Source organism: Eucyclogobius newberryi, unplaced genomic scaffold (assembly GCF_026437365.1).
Source record: "Eucyclogobius newberryi isolate DKJ021-1_F unplaced genomic scaffold, fEucNew1.0.hap1 SCAF_18, whole genome shotgun sequence".
NCBI classification, from domain to species: Eukaryota; Metazoa; Chordata; class Actinopteri; order Gobiiformes; family Gobiidae; genus Eucyclogobius; species Eucyclogobius newberryi.
In genome coordinates, this window is record NW_027315812.1 from 190,047 (window position 1) to 204,166 (window position 14,120).

Sequence of the window (14,120 nt, forward strand, 5' to 3'; positions counted from 1 at the left end):
GTGGGCTCTGAACCCTGCTGTGGTGAGCTCTGAACCCTGCTGTGGTGGGCTCTGAACCCTGCTGTGGTGGGCTCTGAACCCTGCTGTGGTGAGCTCTGAACCCTGCTGTGGTGGGCTCTGAACCCTGCTGTGGTGGGCTCTGAACCCTGCTGTGCTGGGCTCTGGACACTGCTGTGGTGGGCTCTGAACCCTGCTGTGGTGGGCTATGGACCCTGCTGTGGTGGGCTCTGGACCCTGCTGTGGTGGGCTCTGAACCCTGCTGTGGTGGGCTCTGAACCCTGCTGTGGTGGGCTCTGGACCCTGCTCTGGTGGGCTCTGGACCCTGCTGTGGTGGGCTCCGAACCCTGCTGTGGTGGGCTCTGAACCCTGCTGTGGTGGGCTCCGGACCCTGCTGTGGTGGGCTCTGAACCCTGCTGTGGTGGGCTCTGAACCCTGCTGTGGTGAGCTCTGAACCCTGCTGTGGTGAGCTCTGAACCCTGCTGTGGTGGGCTCTGAACCCTGCTGTGGTGGGCTCTGGACCCTGCTGTGGTGGGCTCTGGACCCTGCTGTGGTGGGCTCCGAACCCTGCTGTGGTGGGCTCTGAACCCTGCTGTGGTGGGCTCTGAACCCTGCTGTGGTGGGCTCTGAACCCTGCTGTGGTGGGCTCTGAACCCTGCTGTGGTGGGCTCTGAACCCTGCTGTGGTGGGCTCTGAACCCTGCTGTGGTGGGCTCTGAACCCTGCTGTGGTGGGCTCTGGACCCTGCTGTGGTGGGCTCTGAACCCTGCTGTGGTGGGCTCTGAACCCTGCTGTGGTGGGCTCTGAACCCTGCTGTGGTGGGCTCCGAACCCTGCTGTGGTGGGCTCTGAACCCTGCTGTGGTGGGCTCTGAACCCTGCTGTGGTGGGCTCTGAACCCTGCTGTGGTGGGCTCTGAACCCTGCTGTGGTGGGCTCTGAACCCTGCTGTGGTGGGCTCTGAACCCTGCTGTGGTGGGCTCTGGACCCTGCTCTGGTGGGCTCTGGACCCTGCTGTGGTGGGCTCCGAACCCAGCTGTGGTGGGCTCCGGACCCTGCTGTGGTGGGCTCTGAACCCTGCTGTGGTGGGCTCTGAACCCTGCTGTGGTGGGCTCCGGACCCTGCTGTGGTGGGCTCTGAACCCTGCTGTGGTGGGCTCTGAACCCTGCTGTGGTGAGCTCTGAACCCTGCTGTGGTGGGCTCTGAACCCTGCTGTGGTGGGCTCTGGACCCTGCTCTGGTGGGCTCTGAACCCTGCTGTGGTGGGCTCTGAACCCTGCTGTGGTGGGCTCTGAACCCTGCTGTGGTGGGCTCTGAACCCTGCTGTGGTGGGCTCTGAACCCTGCTGTAAGGGGGCGACAAAGCTGTTTTACTCCAACTTTTTCAAGGATTTTAGAGACAAAGGGAAGATTATAAATACAATGAGGTCATTAATCTCTGTTCCATACGTTAGGACAAGATCCAGAGTGTTCTTATGAGTGTGAGTTGCTTTATTTACATTCTGAGTGAAACCGATGCTGTCTAACAAGGCGCTGAAGGCATTACTGAGAGAGTCATCACTCACGTTCACCTGGATATTAAAGCCTCCAGCTATAACTACTTTATCTCAGGCTAACTCTAAGTTTGATCTAAAGTCAGAAAACTCTGTTTAACTCTGAATATGGAGCAGGAGGTCGAGAGAAAACTATGAACAAAACTCCTGGTTTGGTTTTTCATATTTGGACATGTGATTGACACATGAGGCTTTAAATGAGTGACATGTGTTGTTAGTTTTAGGGCTCATGAGTCGAGTGTGAGGTCACTGCCACGCACCACCTCGGCCTGTGCCCCTGGCGGTCTGAAAGTTAACATGGGTGGGTGGGGTTAACATGGGTGGGTGGGGCTAACATGGGTGGGTGGGGTTAACATGGGTGGGTGGGGTTAACATGGGTGGGTGGGGCTAACATGGGTGGGTGGGGCTAACATGGGTGGGTGGGGTTAACATGGGTGGATGGGGTTAACATGGGTGGGTGGGGCTAACATGGGTGGGTGGGGCTAACATGGGTGGGTGGGGTTTACATGGGTGGGTGGGGTTTACATGGGTGGGTGGGGTTAACATGGGTGGGTGGGGTTAACATGGGTGGATGGGGTTAACATGGGTGGGTGGGGCTAACATGGGTGGGTGGGGCTAACATGGGTGGGTGGGGTTTACATGGGTGGGTGGGGTTTACATGGGTGGGTGGGGTTAACATGGGTGGGTGGGGTTAACATGGGTGGGTGGGGTGGACTCATTTAGTCTGACGTAGTCGTCTTGTTGAAGCCGTGTCAGTTCGAGCTGAAGATCTATGTTATTGTCACTAATTAATTCATGAACTAAGAGCGATTTGGAGGAAATTGCTCTAATGTTTAGCAGTCCACATTTTACGTGTTTATTCATTTGTTTGTTTGTGTCATTTGTGATTGTTATTTTCCTTAAGTTATTTGGTCTGAGCCTGAAATAGCTTTTCTGAGATGTGACTTTTTGGCATTATTTGTACGAGGGGCACGAGGGGCACGAGGGACACGAGAGACACGAGGGACACGAGAGACACGAGGGACACAAGAGACACGAGGGGCACGAGGGACACGAGAGACACGAGGGACACGAGAGACACGAGGGACACAAGAGACACGAGGGACACGAGGGACGCACACAGTCTCTATCTGTCTTGAATCTGAACACTTCACATGTGACAGAGCGGGCAGGAGTTCAGCGACAGAGGAGCGTCTTACACTGCTGCTCTGCGCCCGGGGCTCATCCCTGGATGGTCACTTAACACGACTAAGACTATCGGTCTAACTCTGAACTAATAGGGATGTACCCTCCGAAGTGGGAGGGGCCATCCCTGCGTATGAGCCTGGGCTTTACCCAAAACACACTCCAGTTATCAATAAAGACTACGTTGTTTTGAGGGCACCATCTAGAGAACCAGCTGTTGATGATGAAAGAGGCTGTTCAGTTCAGCTTTGATCCGATTGGACAGAAAATATTACTTATGCCACAGTGCACCCCTTATACCACAGTGCACCCCTTATACCACCGTGCACCCCTTATACCACAGTGCACCCCTTATACCACCGTGCACCCCTTATACCACAGTGCACCCCTTATACCACCGTGCACCCCTTATACCACAGTAAACCCCTTATACCACCGTGCACCCCTTATACCACAGTAAACCCCTTATACCACAGTAAACCCCTTATACCACAGTGCACCCCTTATACCACCGTGCACCCCTTATACCACAGTGCACCCCTTATACCACCGTGCACCCCTTATACCACAGTGCACCCCTTATACCACCGTGCACCCCTTATACCACAGTAAACCCCTTATACCACCGTGCACCCCTTATACCACAGTAAACCCCTTATACCACCGTGCACCCCTTATACCACAGTAAACCCCTTATACCACAGTAAACCCCTTATACCACAGTGCACCCCTTATACCACCGTGCACCCCTTATACCACAGTGCACCCCTTATACCACCGTGCACCCCTTATACCACAGTAAACCCCTTATACCACCGTGCACCCCTTATACCACAGTAAACCCCTTATACCACAGTAAACCCCTTATACCACAGTAAACCCCGTGCACCCCTTATACCACAGTAAACCCCTTATACCACCGTGCACCCCTTATACCACAGTAAACCCCTTATACCACCGTGCACCCCTTATACCACAGTAAACCCCTTATACCACCGTGAACCCCTTATACCACCGTGCACCCCTTATACCACAGTAAACCCCTTATACCACCGTGCACCCCTTATACCACAGTAAACCCCTTATACCAGAGTGCACCCCTTATACCACCGTGCACCCCTTATACCACAGTAAACCCCTTATACCACAGTAAACCCCTTATACCACAGTGCACCCCTTATACCACCGTGCACCCCTTATACCACAGTAAACCCCTTATACCACCGTGCAACCCTTATACCACAGTAAACCCCTTATACCACCGTGCACCCCTTATACCACAGTAAACCCCTTATACCACAGTGCACCACTTATGCCACCATGCACCCCTTATGCCACTGTGCACCCCTTATTCCACCGTGCACCCCTTATGCCACAGTGCACCCCTTATGCCACCATGCACCCCTTATGCCACAGTGCACCCCTTATACCACCGTGGACCCCTTATGCCACCGTGCACCCCTTATGCCACAGTGCATCCCTTATGCCACCGTGCACCCTTTATGCCACCATGCATCCCTTATACCACAGTGCACCCCTTATGCCACAGTGCACCCCTTATGCCACCATCCACACCTTATGCCACAGTGCACCCCTTATGCCACAGTGCACCCCTTATGCCACTATGCACCCCTTATGCCACAGTGCACCCCTTATGCCACCATGCACCCCTTATACCACAGTACACCCCTTATGCCAGAGTGCACCCCTTATGCCACCATGCACCCCTTATGCCACAGTGCACCCCTTATGCCACAGTGCACCCCTTATACCACAGTGCACCCCTTATGCCACAGTGCACCCCTTATGCCACCATGCACCCCTTATACCACAGTGCACCCCTTATGCCAGAGTGCACCCCTTATGCCACCATGCACCCCTTATGCCACAGTGCACCCCTTATGCCACAGTGCACCCCTTATACCACAGTGCACCACTTATGCCACCATGCACCCCTTATGCCACTGTGCACCCCTTATGCCACCGTGCACCCCTTATGCCACAGTGCACCCCTTATGCCACCATGCACCCCTTATGCCACAGTGCACCCCTTATACCACCGTGGACCCCTTATGCCACCGTGCACCCCTTATGCCACAGTGCATCCCTTATGCCACCGTGCACCCCTTATGCCACCGTGCATCACTTATACCACCGTGCACCCCTTATGCCACAGTGCACCCCTTATGTCCCCGTGCACCCCTTATGCCACAGTGCACCCCTTATGCCACCGTGTACCCCTTATGCCACCGTGTGCATCCCTTATACCACAGTTCACCCCTTATGCCACAGTGCACCCCTTATGCCACAGTGCACCCCTTATGCCACCGTGCACCCCTTATACCACAGTGCACCCCTAATGCCACCATGCACCCCTCATGCCACCGTGCACCCCTTATGCGACCGTTCTCCCCTTATGCCACAGTGCACCCCTTTTGTCACCATGCACCCCTTATGCCAGAGTGCACCCCTTATGCCACCATGCACCCCTTATGCCACCGTGCACCCCTTATGCCACAGTGCACCCCTTATACCACCGTGCACCCCTTATGCCACCGTGCACCCCTTATGCCACAGTGCACCCCTTATGCCACCGTGCACCCCTTATACCACCGTGCATCCCTTATACCACAGTGCACCCCTTATGCCACAGTGCACCCCTTATGACACAGTGCACCCCTTATACAACACTGCACCCCTTATGCCACAGTGCACCCCTTATGCCACCATGCACCCCTTATGCCGAAGTGCACCCCTTATGCCACCATGCACCCCTTATGCCACAGTGCACCCCTTATGCCACCATGCACCCCTTATGCCACAGTGCCCCCTTTTTGCCACAGTGCACCCCTTATACCACATTGCACCCCTTATGCCACCATGCACCCCTTATGCCACTGTGCACCCCTTATGCGACTGTGCATCCCTTATGCCACAGTGCACCCCTTATGCCACAGTGCACCCCTTATACTACAGTGCACCCCTAATGCCACCATGCACCCCTTTTGTCACTGTGCACCCCTTATGCCACCGTGCACCCCTTAATCATTAAATCAAATCAAATCAATTTATTTTTGTAAGGCCCAAAATCACAACAACAGTTGCCTCTGAGGGCCACAGGAGCCACAGTGCAGCCCTTATGCCACCATGCACCCTTTATGCCACAGTACACCCCTTATACCACAGTGCACCCCTTATGCCACCATGCAACCCTTATGCCACAGTACACCCCTTATACCACTGTGCACCCCTTATGCCACCGTGCATCACTTATACCACCGTGCACCCCTTATGCCACAGTGCACCCCTTATGTCCCCGTGCACCCCTTATGCCACAGTGCACCCCTTATGCCACCGTGTACCCCTTATGCCACCGTGTGCATCCCTTATACCACAGTTCACCCCTTATGCCACAGTGCACCCCTTATGCCACAGTGCACCCCTTATGCCACCGTGCACCCCTTATACCACAGTGCACCCCTAATGCCACCATGCACCCCTCATGCCACCGTGCACCCCTTATGCGACCGTTCTCCCCTTATGCCACAGTGCACCCCTTTTGTCACCATGCACCCCTTATGCCAGAGTGCACCCCTTATGCCACCATGCACCCCTTATGCCACCGTGCACCCCTTATGCCACAGTGCACCCCTTATACCACCGTGCACCCCTTATGCCACCGTGCACCCCTTATGCCACAGTGCACCCCTTATGCCACCGTGCACCCCTTATACCACCGTGCATCCCTTATACCACAGTGCACCCCTTATGCCACAGTGCACCCCTTATGCCACAGTGCACCCCTTATGCCACAGTGCACCCCTTATGCGACCGTGCACCCCTTATACCGACGTACATCCCTTATACCACCGTGCACCCCTTATGCCACAGTGCACCCCTTATGCCACCATGCACCCCTTATGCCACAGTGCACCCCTTATGCCACCGTGCACCCGTTATGCCACCGTGCATCCCTTATACCACAGTGCACCCCTTATGCCACAGTGCACCCCTTATGACACAGTGCACCCCTTATACAACACTGCACCCCTTATGCCACAGTGCACCCCTTATGCCACCATGCACCCCTTATGCCGAAGTGCACCCCTTATGCCACCATGCACCCCTTATGCCACAGTGCACCCCTTATGCCACCATGCACCCCTTATGCCACAGTGCCCCCTTTTTGCCACAGTGCACCCCTTATACCACATTGCACCCCTTATGCCACCATGCACCCCTTATGCCACTGTGCACCCCTTATGCGACTGTGCATCCCTTATGCCACAGTGCACCCCTTATGCCACAGTGCACCCCTTATACTACAGTGCACCCCTAATGCCACCATGCACCCCTTTTGTCACTGTGCACCCCTTATGCCACCGTGCACCCCTTAATCATTAAATCAAATCAAATCAATTTATTTTTGTAAGGCCCAAAATCACAACAACAGTTGCCTCTGAGGGCCACAGGAGCCACAGTGCAGCCCTTATGCCACCATGCACCCCTTATGCCACAGTACACCCCTTATACCACAGTGCACCCCTTATGCCACCATGCAACCCTTATGCCACAGTACACCCCTTATACCACTGTGCACCCTTTATGCCACCATGCATCCCTTACACCACAGTGCACCTCTTATGCCACAGTGCACCCCTTATGCCAAAATGCACCCCTTATTCCACAGTGCACCACTTATGCCACAGTGCAACCCTTATGCCACCATGCACCCCTTATACCACAGTGCACCCCTTATGCCACCATGCACCCCTTATTCCACAGTGCACCCCTTATGCCAAAATGCACCCCTTATTCCACAGTGCACCACTTATGCCACAGTGCAACCCTTATGCCACCATGCACCCCTTATGCCACAGTGCACCCCTTATGCCACCATGCACCCCTTATACCACAGTGCACCCCTTATGCCAGAGTGCACCCCTTATACCACCGTAGACCCCTTATGCCACCGTGCACCCCTTATGCCACAGTGCACCCCTTATGCCACAGTGCACCCCTTATACCACCGTGCATCCCTTATACCACTGTGCACCCCTTATGCCACAGTGCACCCCTTATGCCACCATGCACCCCTTATACCACAGTGCACCCCTGATGCCACCATGCACCCCTCATGCCACCGTGCACCCCTTATGCCACAGTGCACCCCTTATGCCACCATGCACCCCTTATGCCAGAGTGCACCCCTTATGCCACCATGCATCCCTTATGCCAGAGTGCACCCCTTATGCCACAGTGCACCCCTCATACCACAGTGCACCCCTTATGCCACCATGCACCCCTTATGCCACTGTGCACCACTTATGCCACCGTGCACCCCTTATGCCACAGTGCACCCCTTATACCACTGTGCACCCCTTATGCCACCGTGCACCCCTTATGCCACAGTGCACCCCTTATGCCACCGTGCACCCCTTATTCCACCGTGCATCCCTTATACCACAGTGCACCCCTTATGCCACAGTGCACCCCTAATGCACAGTGCACCCCTTATGCCACAGTGCACCCCTTATGCGACCGTGCACCCCTTATACCGACGTACATCCCTTATACCACCGTGCACCCCTTATGCCACAGTGCACCCCTCATGCCACCATGCACCCCTTATGCCACAGTGCACCCCTTATGCCACCGTGCACCCGTTATGCCACCATGCATCCCTTATACCACAGTGCACCCCTTATGCCATAGTGCACCCCTTATGCCACAGTGCACCCCTTATGCCACAGTGCACCTCTTATACCACAGTGCACCCCTTATGCCACAATGCACCCCTTATGCCACCATGCACCCCTTATGCCACAGTGCACCCCTTATGCCACCATGCACCCCTTATGCCACAGTGCACCCCTTATACCACAGTGCACCCCTTATGCCACCATGCATCCCTTATGCCACTGTGCACCCCTTATGCCACCATGCACCCCTTATGCCACAGTGCACCCCTTATGCGACCGTGCACCCCTTATGCCACAGTGCACCCCTTATGCCACAGTGCACCCCTTATACCAGAGTGCACCCCTAATGCCACCATGCATCCCTTTTGTCACTGTGCACCCTTTATGCCACCGTGCACCCCTTAAGCCACAGTGCAGCCCTTATGCCACCATGCACCCCTTATGCCAGAGTGCACCCCTTATGCCACCATGCACCCCCTATGCCAAAGTACACCCCTTATACCACAGTGCACCCGTTATGCCACCATGCAACCCTTATGCCACTGTGCACCCCTTTTGCCACCGTGCACCCCTTATGCCACAGTGCACCCCTTATGCCACAGTGCACCCCTTATGCCACCATGCACCCCTTATGCCACATGCACCCCTTATACCACCGTGCATCCCTTATACCTCAGTGCACCCCTTATGCCACAGTGCACCCCTTATGCCAGAGTGCACCCCTTATACCACAGTGCACCCCTTATGCCACCATGCACACCTTATGCCACTGTGCACCCCTTATGCCACCGTGCACCCCTTATGCCACATTGCACCCCTTATGCCACCATGCACCCCTTATGCCACAGTGCACCCCTTATGCCACCATGCACCCCTTATGCCAAAGTTCACCCCTTATGCCACAGTGCACCCCTTTTACCACAGTGCACCCCTTATGCCAGAGTGCACCCCTTATGCCACGTGCACCCCTCATGCCAAAGTGCACCCCTTATGCCACCGTGCACCCCTTATGCCAAAGTGCACCCCTTATACCACCGTGCACCCCTTATGCCACCATGCACCCCTTATGCCACAGTGCACCCCTCATGCCAGAGTGCACCCCTTATGCCAGAGTGCAACCCTTATGCCACCATGCACCCCTTATGCCACAGTGCACCCCTTATTTCACCGTGCACCCCTTATGCCACCATGCACCCCTTATGCCACAGTGCACCCCTTATGACACCATGCACTCGTTATGCCACAGTGCACCCCTTATGCCACAGTGCACCCCTTATGCCACAGTGCACCCATTATGCCACCATGCACCCCTTATGCCACCAATCGGTTTAGTTCTTGTTTAGTCCAAACCTTGTCTCTGTGTTTTGGTCCTTTAGTCCTGGTTTAGTTCTTGTTTAATCCAACCCTTGTCTCTGTGTCTTGGTCCTTTAGTCCTGCTTTAGTTCTTGTTTAGTCCAACCCTTGTCTCTGTGTTCTGGTCCTTTAGTCCTGGTTTAGTTCTTGTTTAGTCCAACCCTTGTCTCTGTGTTCTGGTCCTTTAGTCCTGGTTTAGTTCTTGTTTAGTCCAACCCTTGTCTCTGTGTTCTGGTCCTTTAGTCCTGGTTTAGTTCTTGTTTAGTCCAAACCTTGTCTCTGTGTTTTGGTCCTTTAGTCCTGGTTTAGTTCTTGTTTAGTCCAACCCTTGTCTCTGTGTCTTGGTCCTTTAGTCCTGGTTTAGTTCTTGTTTAATCCAACCCTTGTCTCTGTGTCTTGGTCCTTTAGTCCTGGTTTAGTTCTTGTTTAGTCCAACCCTTGTCTCTGTGTTCTGGTCCTTTAGTCCTGGTTTAGTTCTTGTTTAGTCCAACCCTTGTCTCTGTGTTCTGGTCCTTTAGTCCTGGTTTAGTTCTTGTTTAGTCCAACCCTTGTCTCTGTGTTCTGGTCCTTTAGTCCTGGTTTAGTTCTTGTTTAGTCCAACCCTTGTCTCTGTGTTCTGGTCCTTTAGTCCTGGTTTAGTTCTTGTTTAGTCCAACCCTTGTCTCTGTGTCTTGGTCCTTTAGTCCTGGTTTAGTTCTTGTTTAATCCAACCCTTGTCTCTGTGTCTTGGTCCTTTAGTCCTGGTTTAGTTCTTGTTTAGTCCAACCCTTGTCTCTGTGTTCTGGTCCTTTAGTCCTGGTTTAGTTCTTGTTTAGTCCAACCCTTGTCTCTGTGTTCTGGTCCTTTAGTCCTGGTTTAGTTCTTGTTTAATCCAACCCTTGTCTCTGTGTTCTGGTCCTTTAGTCCTGGTTTAGTTCTTGTTTAGTCCAACCCTTGTCTCTGTGTTCTGGTCCTTTAGTCCTGGTTTAGTTCTTGTTTAGTCCAACCCTTGTCTCTGTGTTCTGGTCCTTTAGTCCTGGTTTAGTTCTTGTTTAGTCCAACCCTTGTCTCTGTGTTCTGGTCCTTTAGTCCTGGTTTAGTTCTTGTTTAGTCCAACCCTTGTCTCTGTGTTCTGGTCCTTTAGTCCTGGTTTAGTTCTTGTTTAGTCCAACCCTTGTCTCTGTGTCTTGGTCCTTTAGTCCTGGTTTAGTTCTTGTTTAATCCAACCCTTGTCTCTGTGTCTTGGTCCTTTAGTCCTGGTTTAGTTCTTGTTTAGTCCAACCCTTGTCTCTGTGTTCTGGTCCTTTAGTCCTGGTTTAGTTCTTGTTTAGTCCAACCCTTGTCTCTGTGTTCTGGTCCTTTAGTCCTGGTTTAGTTCTTGTTTAATCCAACCCTTGTCTCTGTGTTCTGGTCCTTTAGTCCTGGTTTAGTTCTTGTTTAGTCCAACCCTTGTCTCTGTGTTCTGGTCCTTTAGTCCTGGTTTAGTTCTTGTTTAGTCCAACCCTTGTCTCTGTGTTCTGGTCCTTTAGTCCTGGTTTAGTTCTTGTTTAGTCCAACCCTTGTCTCTGTGTTCTGGTCCTTTAGTCCTGGTTTAGTTCTTGTTTAGTCCAACCCTTGTCTCTGTGTTCTGGTCCTTTAGTCCTGGTTTAGTTCTTGTTTAGTCCAACCCTTGTCTCTGTGTTCTGGTCCTTTAGTCCTGGTTTAGTTCTTGTTTAGTCCAACCCTTGTCTCTGTGTTCTGGTCCTTTAGTCCTGGTTTAGTTCTTGTTTAGTCCAACCCTTGTCTCTGTGTTCTGGTCCTTTAGTCCTGGTTTAGTTCTTGTTTAGTCCAACCCTTGTCTCTGTGTTCTGGTCCTTTAGTCCTGGTTTAGTTCTTGTTTAATCCAACCCTTGTCTCTGTGTCTTGGTCCTTTAGTCCTGGTTTAGTTCTTGTTTAATCCAACCCTTGTCTCTGTGTTCTGGTCCTTTAGTCCTGGTTTAGTTCTTGTTTAGTCCAACCCTTGTCTCTGTGTTCTGGTCCTTTAGTCCTGGTTTAGTTCTTGTTTAGTCCAACCCTTGTCTCTGTGTTCTGGTCCTTTAGTCCTGGTTTAGTTCTTGTTTAGTCCAACCCTTGTCTCTGTGTTCTGGTCCTTTAGTCCTGGTTTAGTTCTTGTTTAGTCCAACCCTTGTCTCTGTGTTCTGGTCCTTTAGTCCTGGTTTAGTTCTTGTTTAGTCCAACCCTTGTCTCTGTGTTCTGGTCCTTTAGTCCTGGTTTAGTTCTTGTTTAGTCCAACCCTTGTCTCTGTGTTCTGGTCCTTTAGTCCTGGTTTAGTTCTTGTTTAATCCAACCCTTGTCTCTGTGTTCTGGTCCTTTAGTCCTGGTTTAGTTCTTGTTTAGTCCAACCCTTGTCTCTGTGTTCTGGTCCTTTAGTCCTGGTTTAGTTCTTGTTTAGTCCAACCCTTGTCTCTGTGTTCTGGTCCTTTAGTCCTGGTTTAGTTCTTGTTTAATCCAACCCTTGTCTCTGTGTCTTGGTCCTTTAGTCCTGGTTTAGTTCTTGTTTAGTCCAACCCTTGTCTCTGTGTTCTGGTCCTTTAGTCCTGGTTTAGTTCTTGTTTAGTCCAACCCTTGTCTCTGTGTTCTGGTCCTTTAGTCCTGGTTTAGTTCTTGTTTAGTCCAACCCTTGTCTCTGTGTTCTGGTCCTTTAGTCCTGGTTTAGTTCTTGTTTAGTCCAACCCTTGTCTCTGTGTTCTGGTCCTTTAGTCCTGGTTTAGTTCTTGTTTAGTCCAACCCTTGTCTCTGTGTTCTGGTCCTTTAGTCCTGGTTTAGTTCTTGTTTAGTCCAACCCTTGTCTCTGTGTTCTGGTCCTTTAGTCCTGGTTTAGTTCTTGTTTAGTCCAACCCTTGTCTCTGTGTCTTGGTCCTTTAGTCCTGGTTTAGTTCTTGTTTAATCCAACCCTTGTCTCTGTGTTCTGGTCCTTTAGTCCTGGTTTAGTTCTTGTTTAGTCCAACCCTTGTCTCTGTGTTCTGGTCCTTTAGTCCTGGTTTAGTTCTTGTTTAGTCCAACCCTTGTCTCTGTGTTCTGGTCCTTTAGTCCTGGTTTAGTTCTTGTTTAGTCCAACCCTTGTCTCTGTGTTCTGGTCCTTTAGTCCTGGTTTAGTTCTTGTTTAGTCCAACCCTTGTCTCTGTGTTCTGGTCCTTTAGTCCTGGTTTAGTTCTTGTTTAGTCCAACCCTTGTCTCTGTGTCTTGGTCCTTTAGTCCTGGTTTAGTTCTTGTTTAATCCAACCCTTGTCTCTGTGTTCTGGTCCTTTAGTCCTGGTTTAGTTCTTGTTTAGTCCAACCCTTGTCTCTGTGTTCTGGTCCTTTAGTCCTGGTTTAGTTCTTGTTTAGTCCAACCCTTGTCTCTGTGTTCTGGTCCTTTAGTCCTGGTTTGGTCTGGACTCTGGACTCTCGGTGGTTGAGGATCTTTCTGAACTGGACCTGACGAGCATCAGCTTCATCTCTCACATCGAGCTCCACACGCTCCTCGTGAGCCTGGACCAGAACCCAACCAAGACCAAGACCAAGACCAAGACCAAGACCAAGACCAAGACCCGGGTCCAGAGGAGGACCAGAGGTGGGTCTAAAGCAGGACTAAAGCAGGACTAAAGCAGGACTAAAGCAGGACTAAAGCAGGACTAAACCAGGACTAAAGCAGGACTAAAGCAGGTCTAAACCAGGACTAAAGTGGGTCTAAAGCAGGACTAAAGCAGGACTAAAGCAGGACTAAAGCAGGACTAAAGCAGGACTAAACCAGGACTAAAGCAGGACTAAAGCAGGTCTAAACCAGGACTAAAGTGGGTCTAAAGCAGGACTAAAGCAGGACTAAAGCAGGACTAAAGCAGGACTAAACCAGGACTAAAGCAGGACTAAAGCAGGTCTAAACCAGGACTAAAGTGGGTCTAAAGCAGGACTAAAGCAGGACTAAACCAGGACTAAACCAGGACTAAAGCAGGACTAAAGCAGGACTAAACCAGGACTAAAGCAGGACTAAAGCAGGACTAAAGCAGGACTAAAGCAGGACTAAACCAGGACTAAAGCAGGACTAAACCAGGACTAAAGCAGGACTAAAGCAGATCTAAAGCAGGACTAAAGCAGGACTAAACCAGGACTAAAGCAGGACTAAACCAGGACTAAAGCAGGACTAAAGCAGATCTAAAGCAGGACTAAAGCAGGACTAAAGCAGGACTAAAGCAGGACTAAAGCAGGTCTAAAGCAGGACTAAAGGAGGACTAAAGCAGGACTAAAGCAGATCTAAAGCAGGACTAAAGCAGGACTCAAGCAGGACTAAAGCAGGACTAAATCAGGACTAAAACATGACTAAAGCAGGACTAAAGCAGGA

At 51.9% G+C, this 14,120-nt stretch overlaps 1 protein-coding gene across 1 annotated transcript in view; it reads left to right on the forward strand.

Annotated features, from left to right (window-relative positions):
* The window catches only part of LOC140364903 (rho GTPase-activating protein 18-like), a 126,271-nt gene that overhangs the window by 27,013 nt on the left and 85,138 nt on the right, over positions 1-14,120 (forward strand). The window lies entirely within an intron of this gene.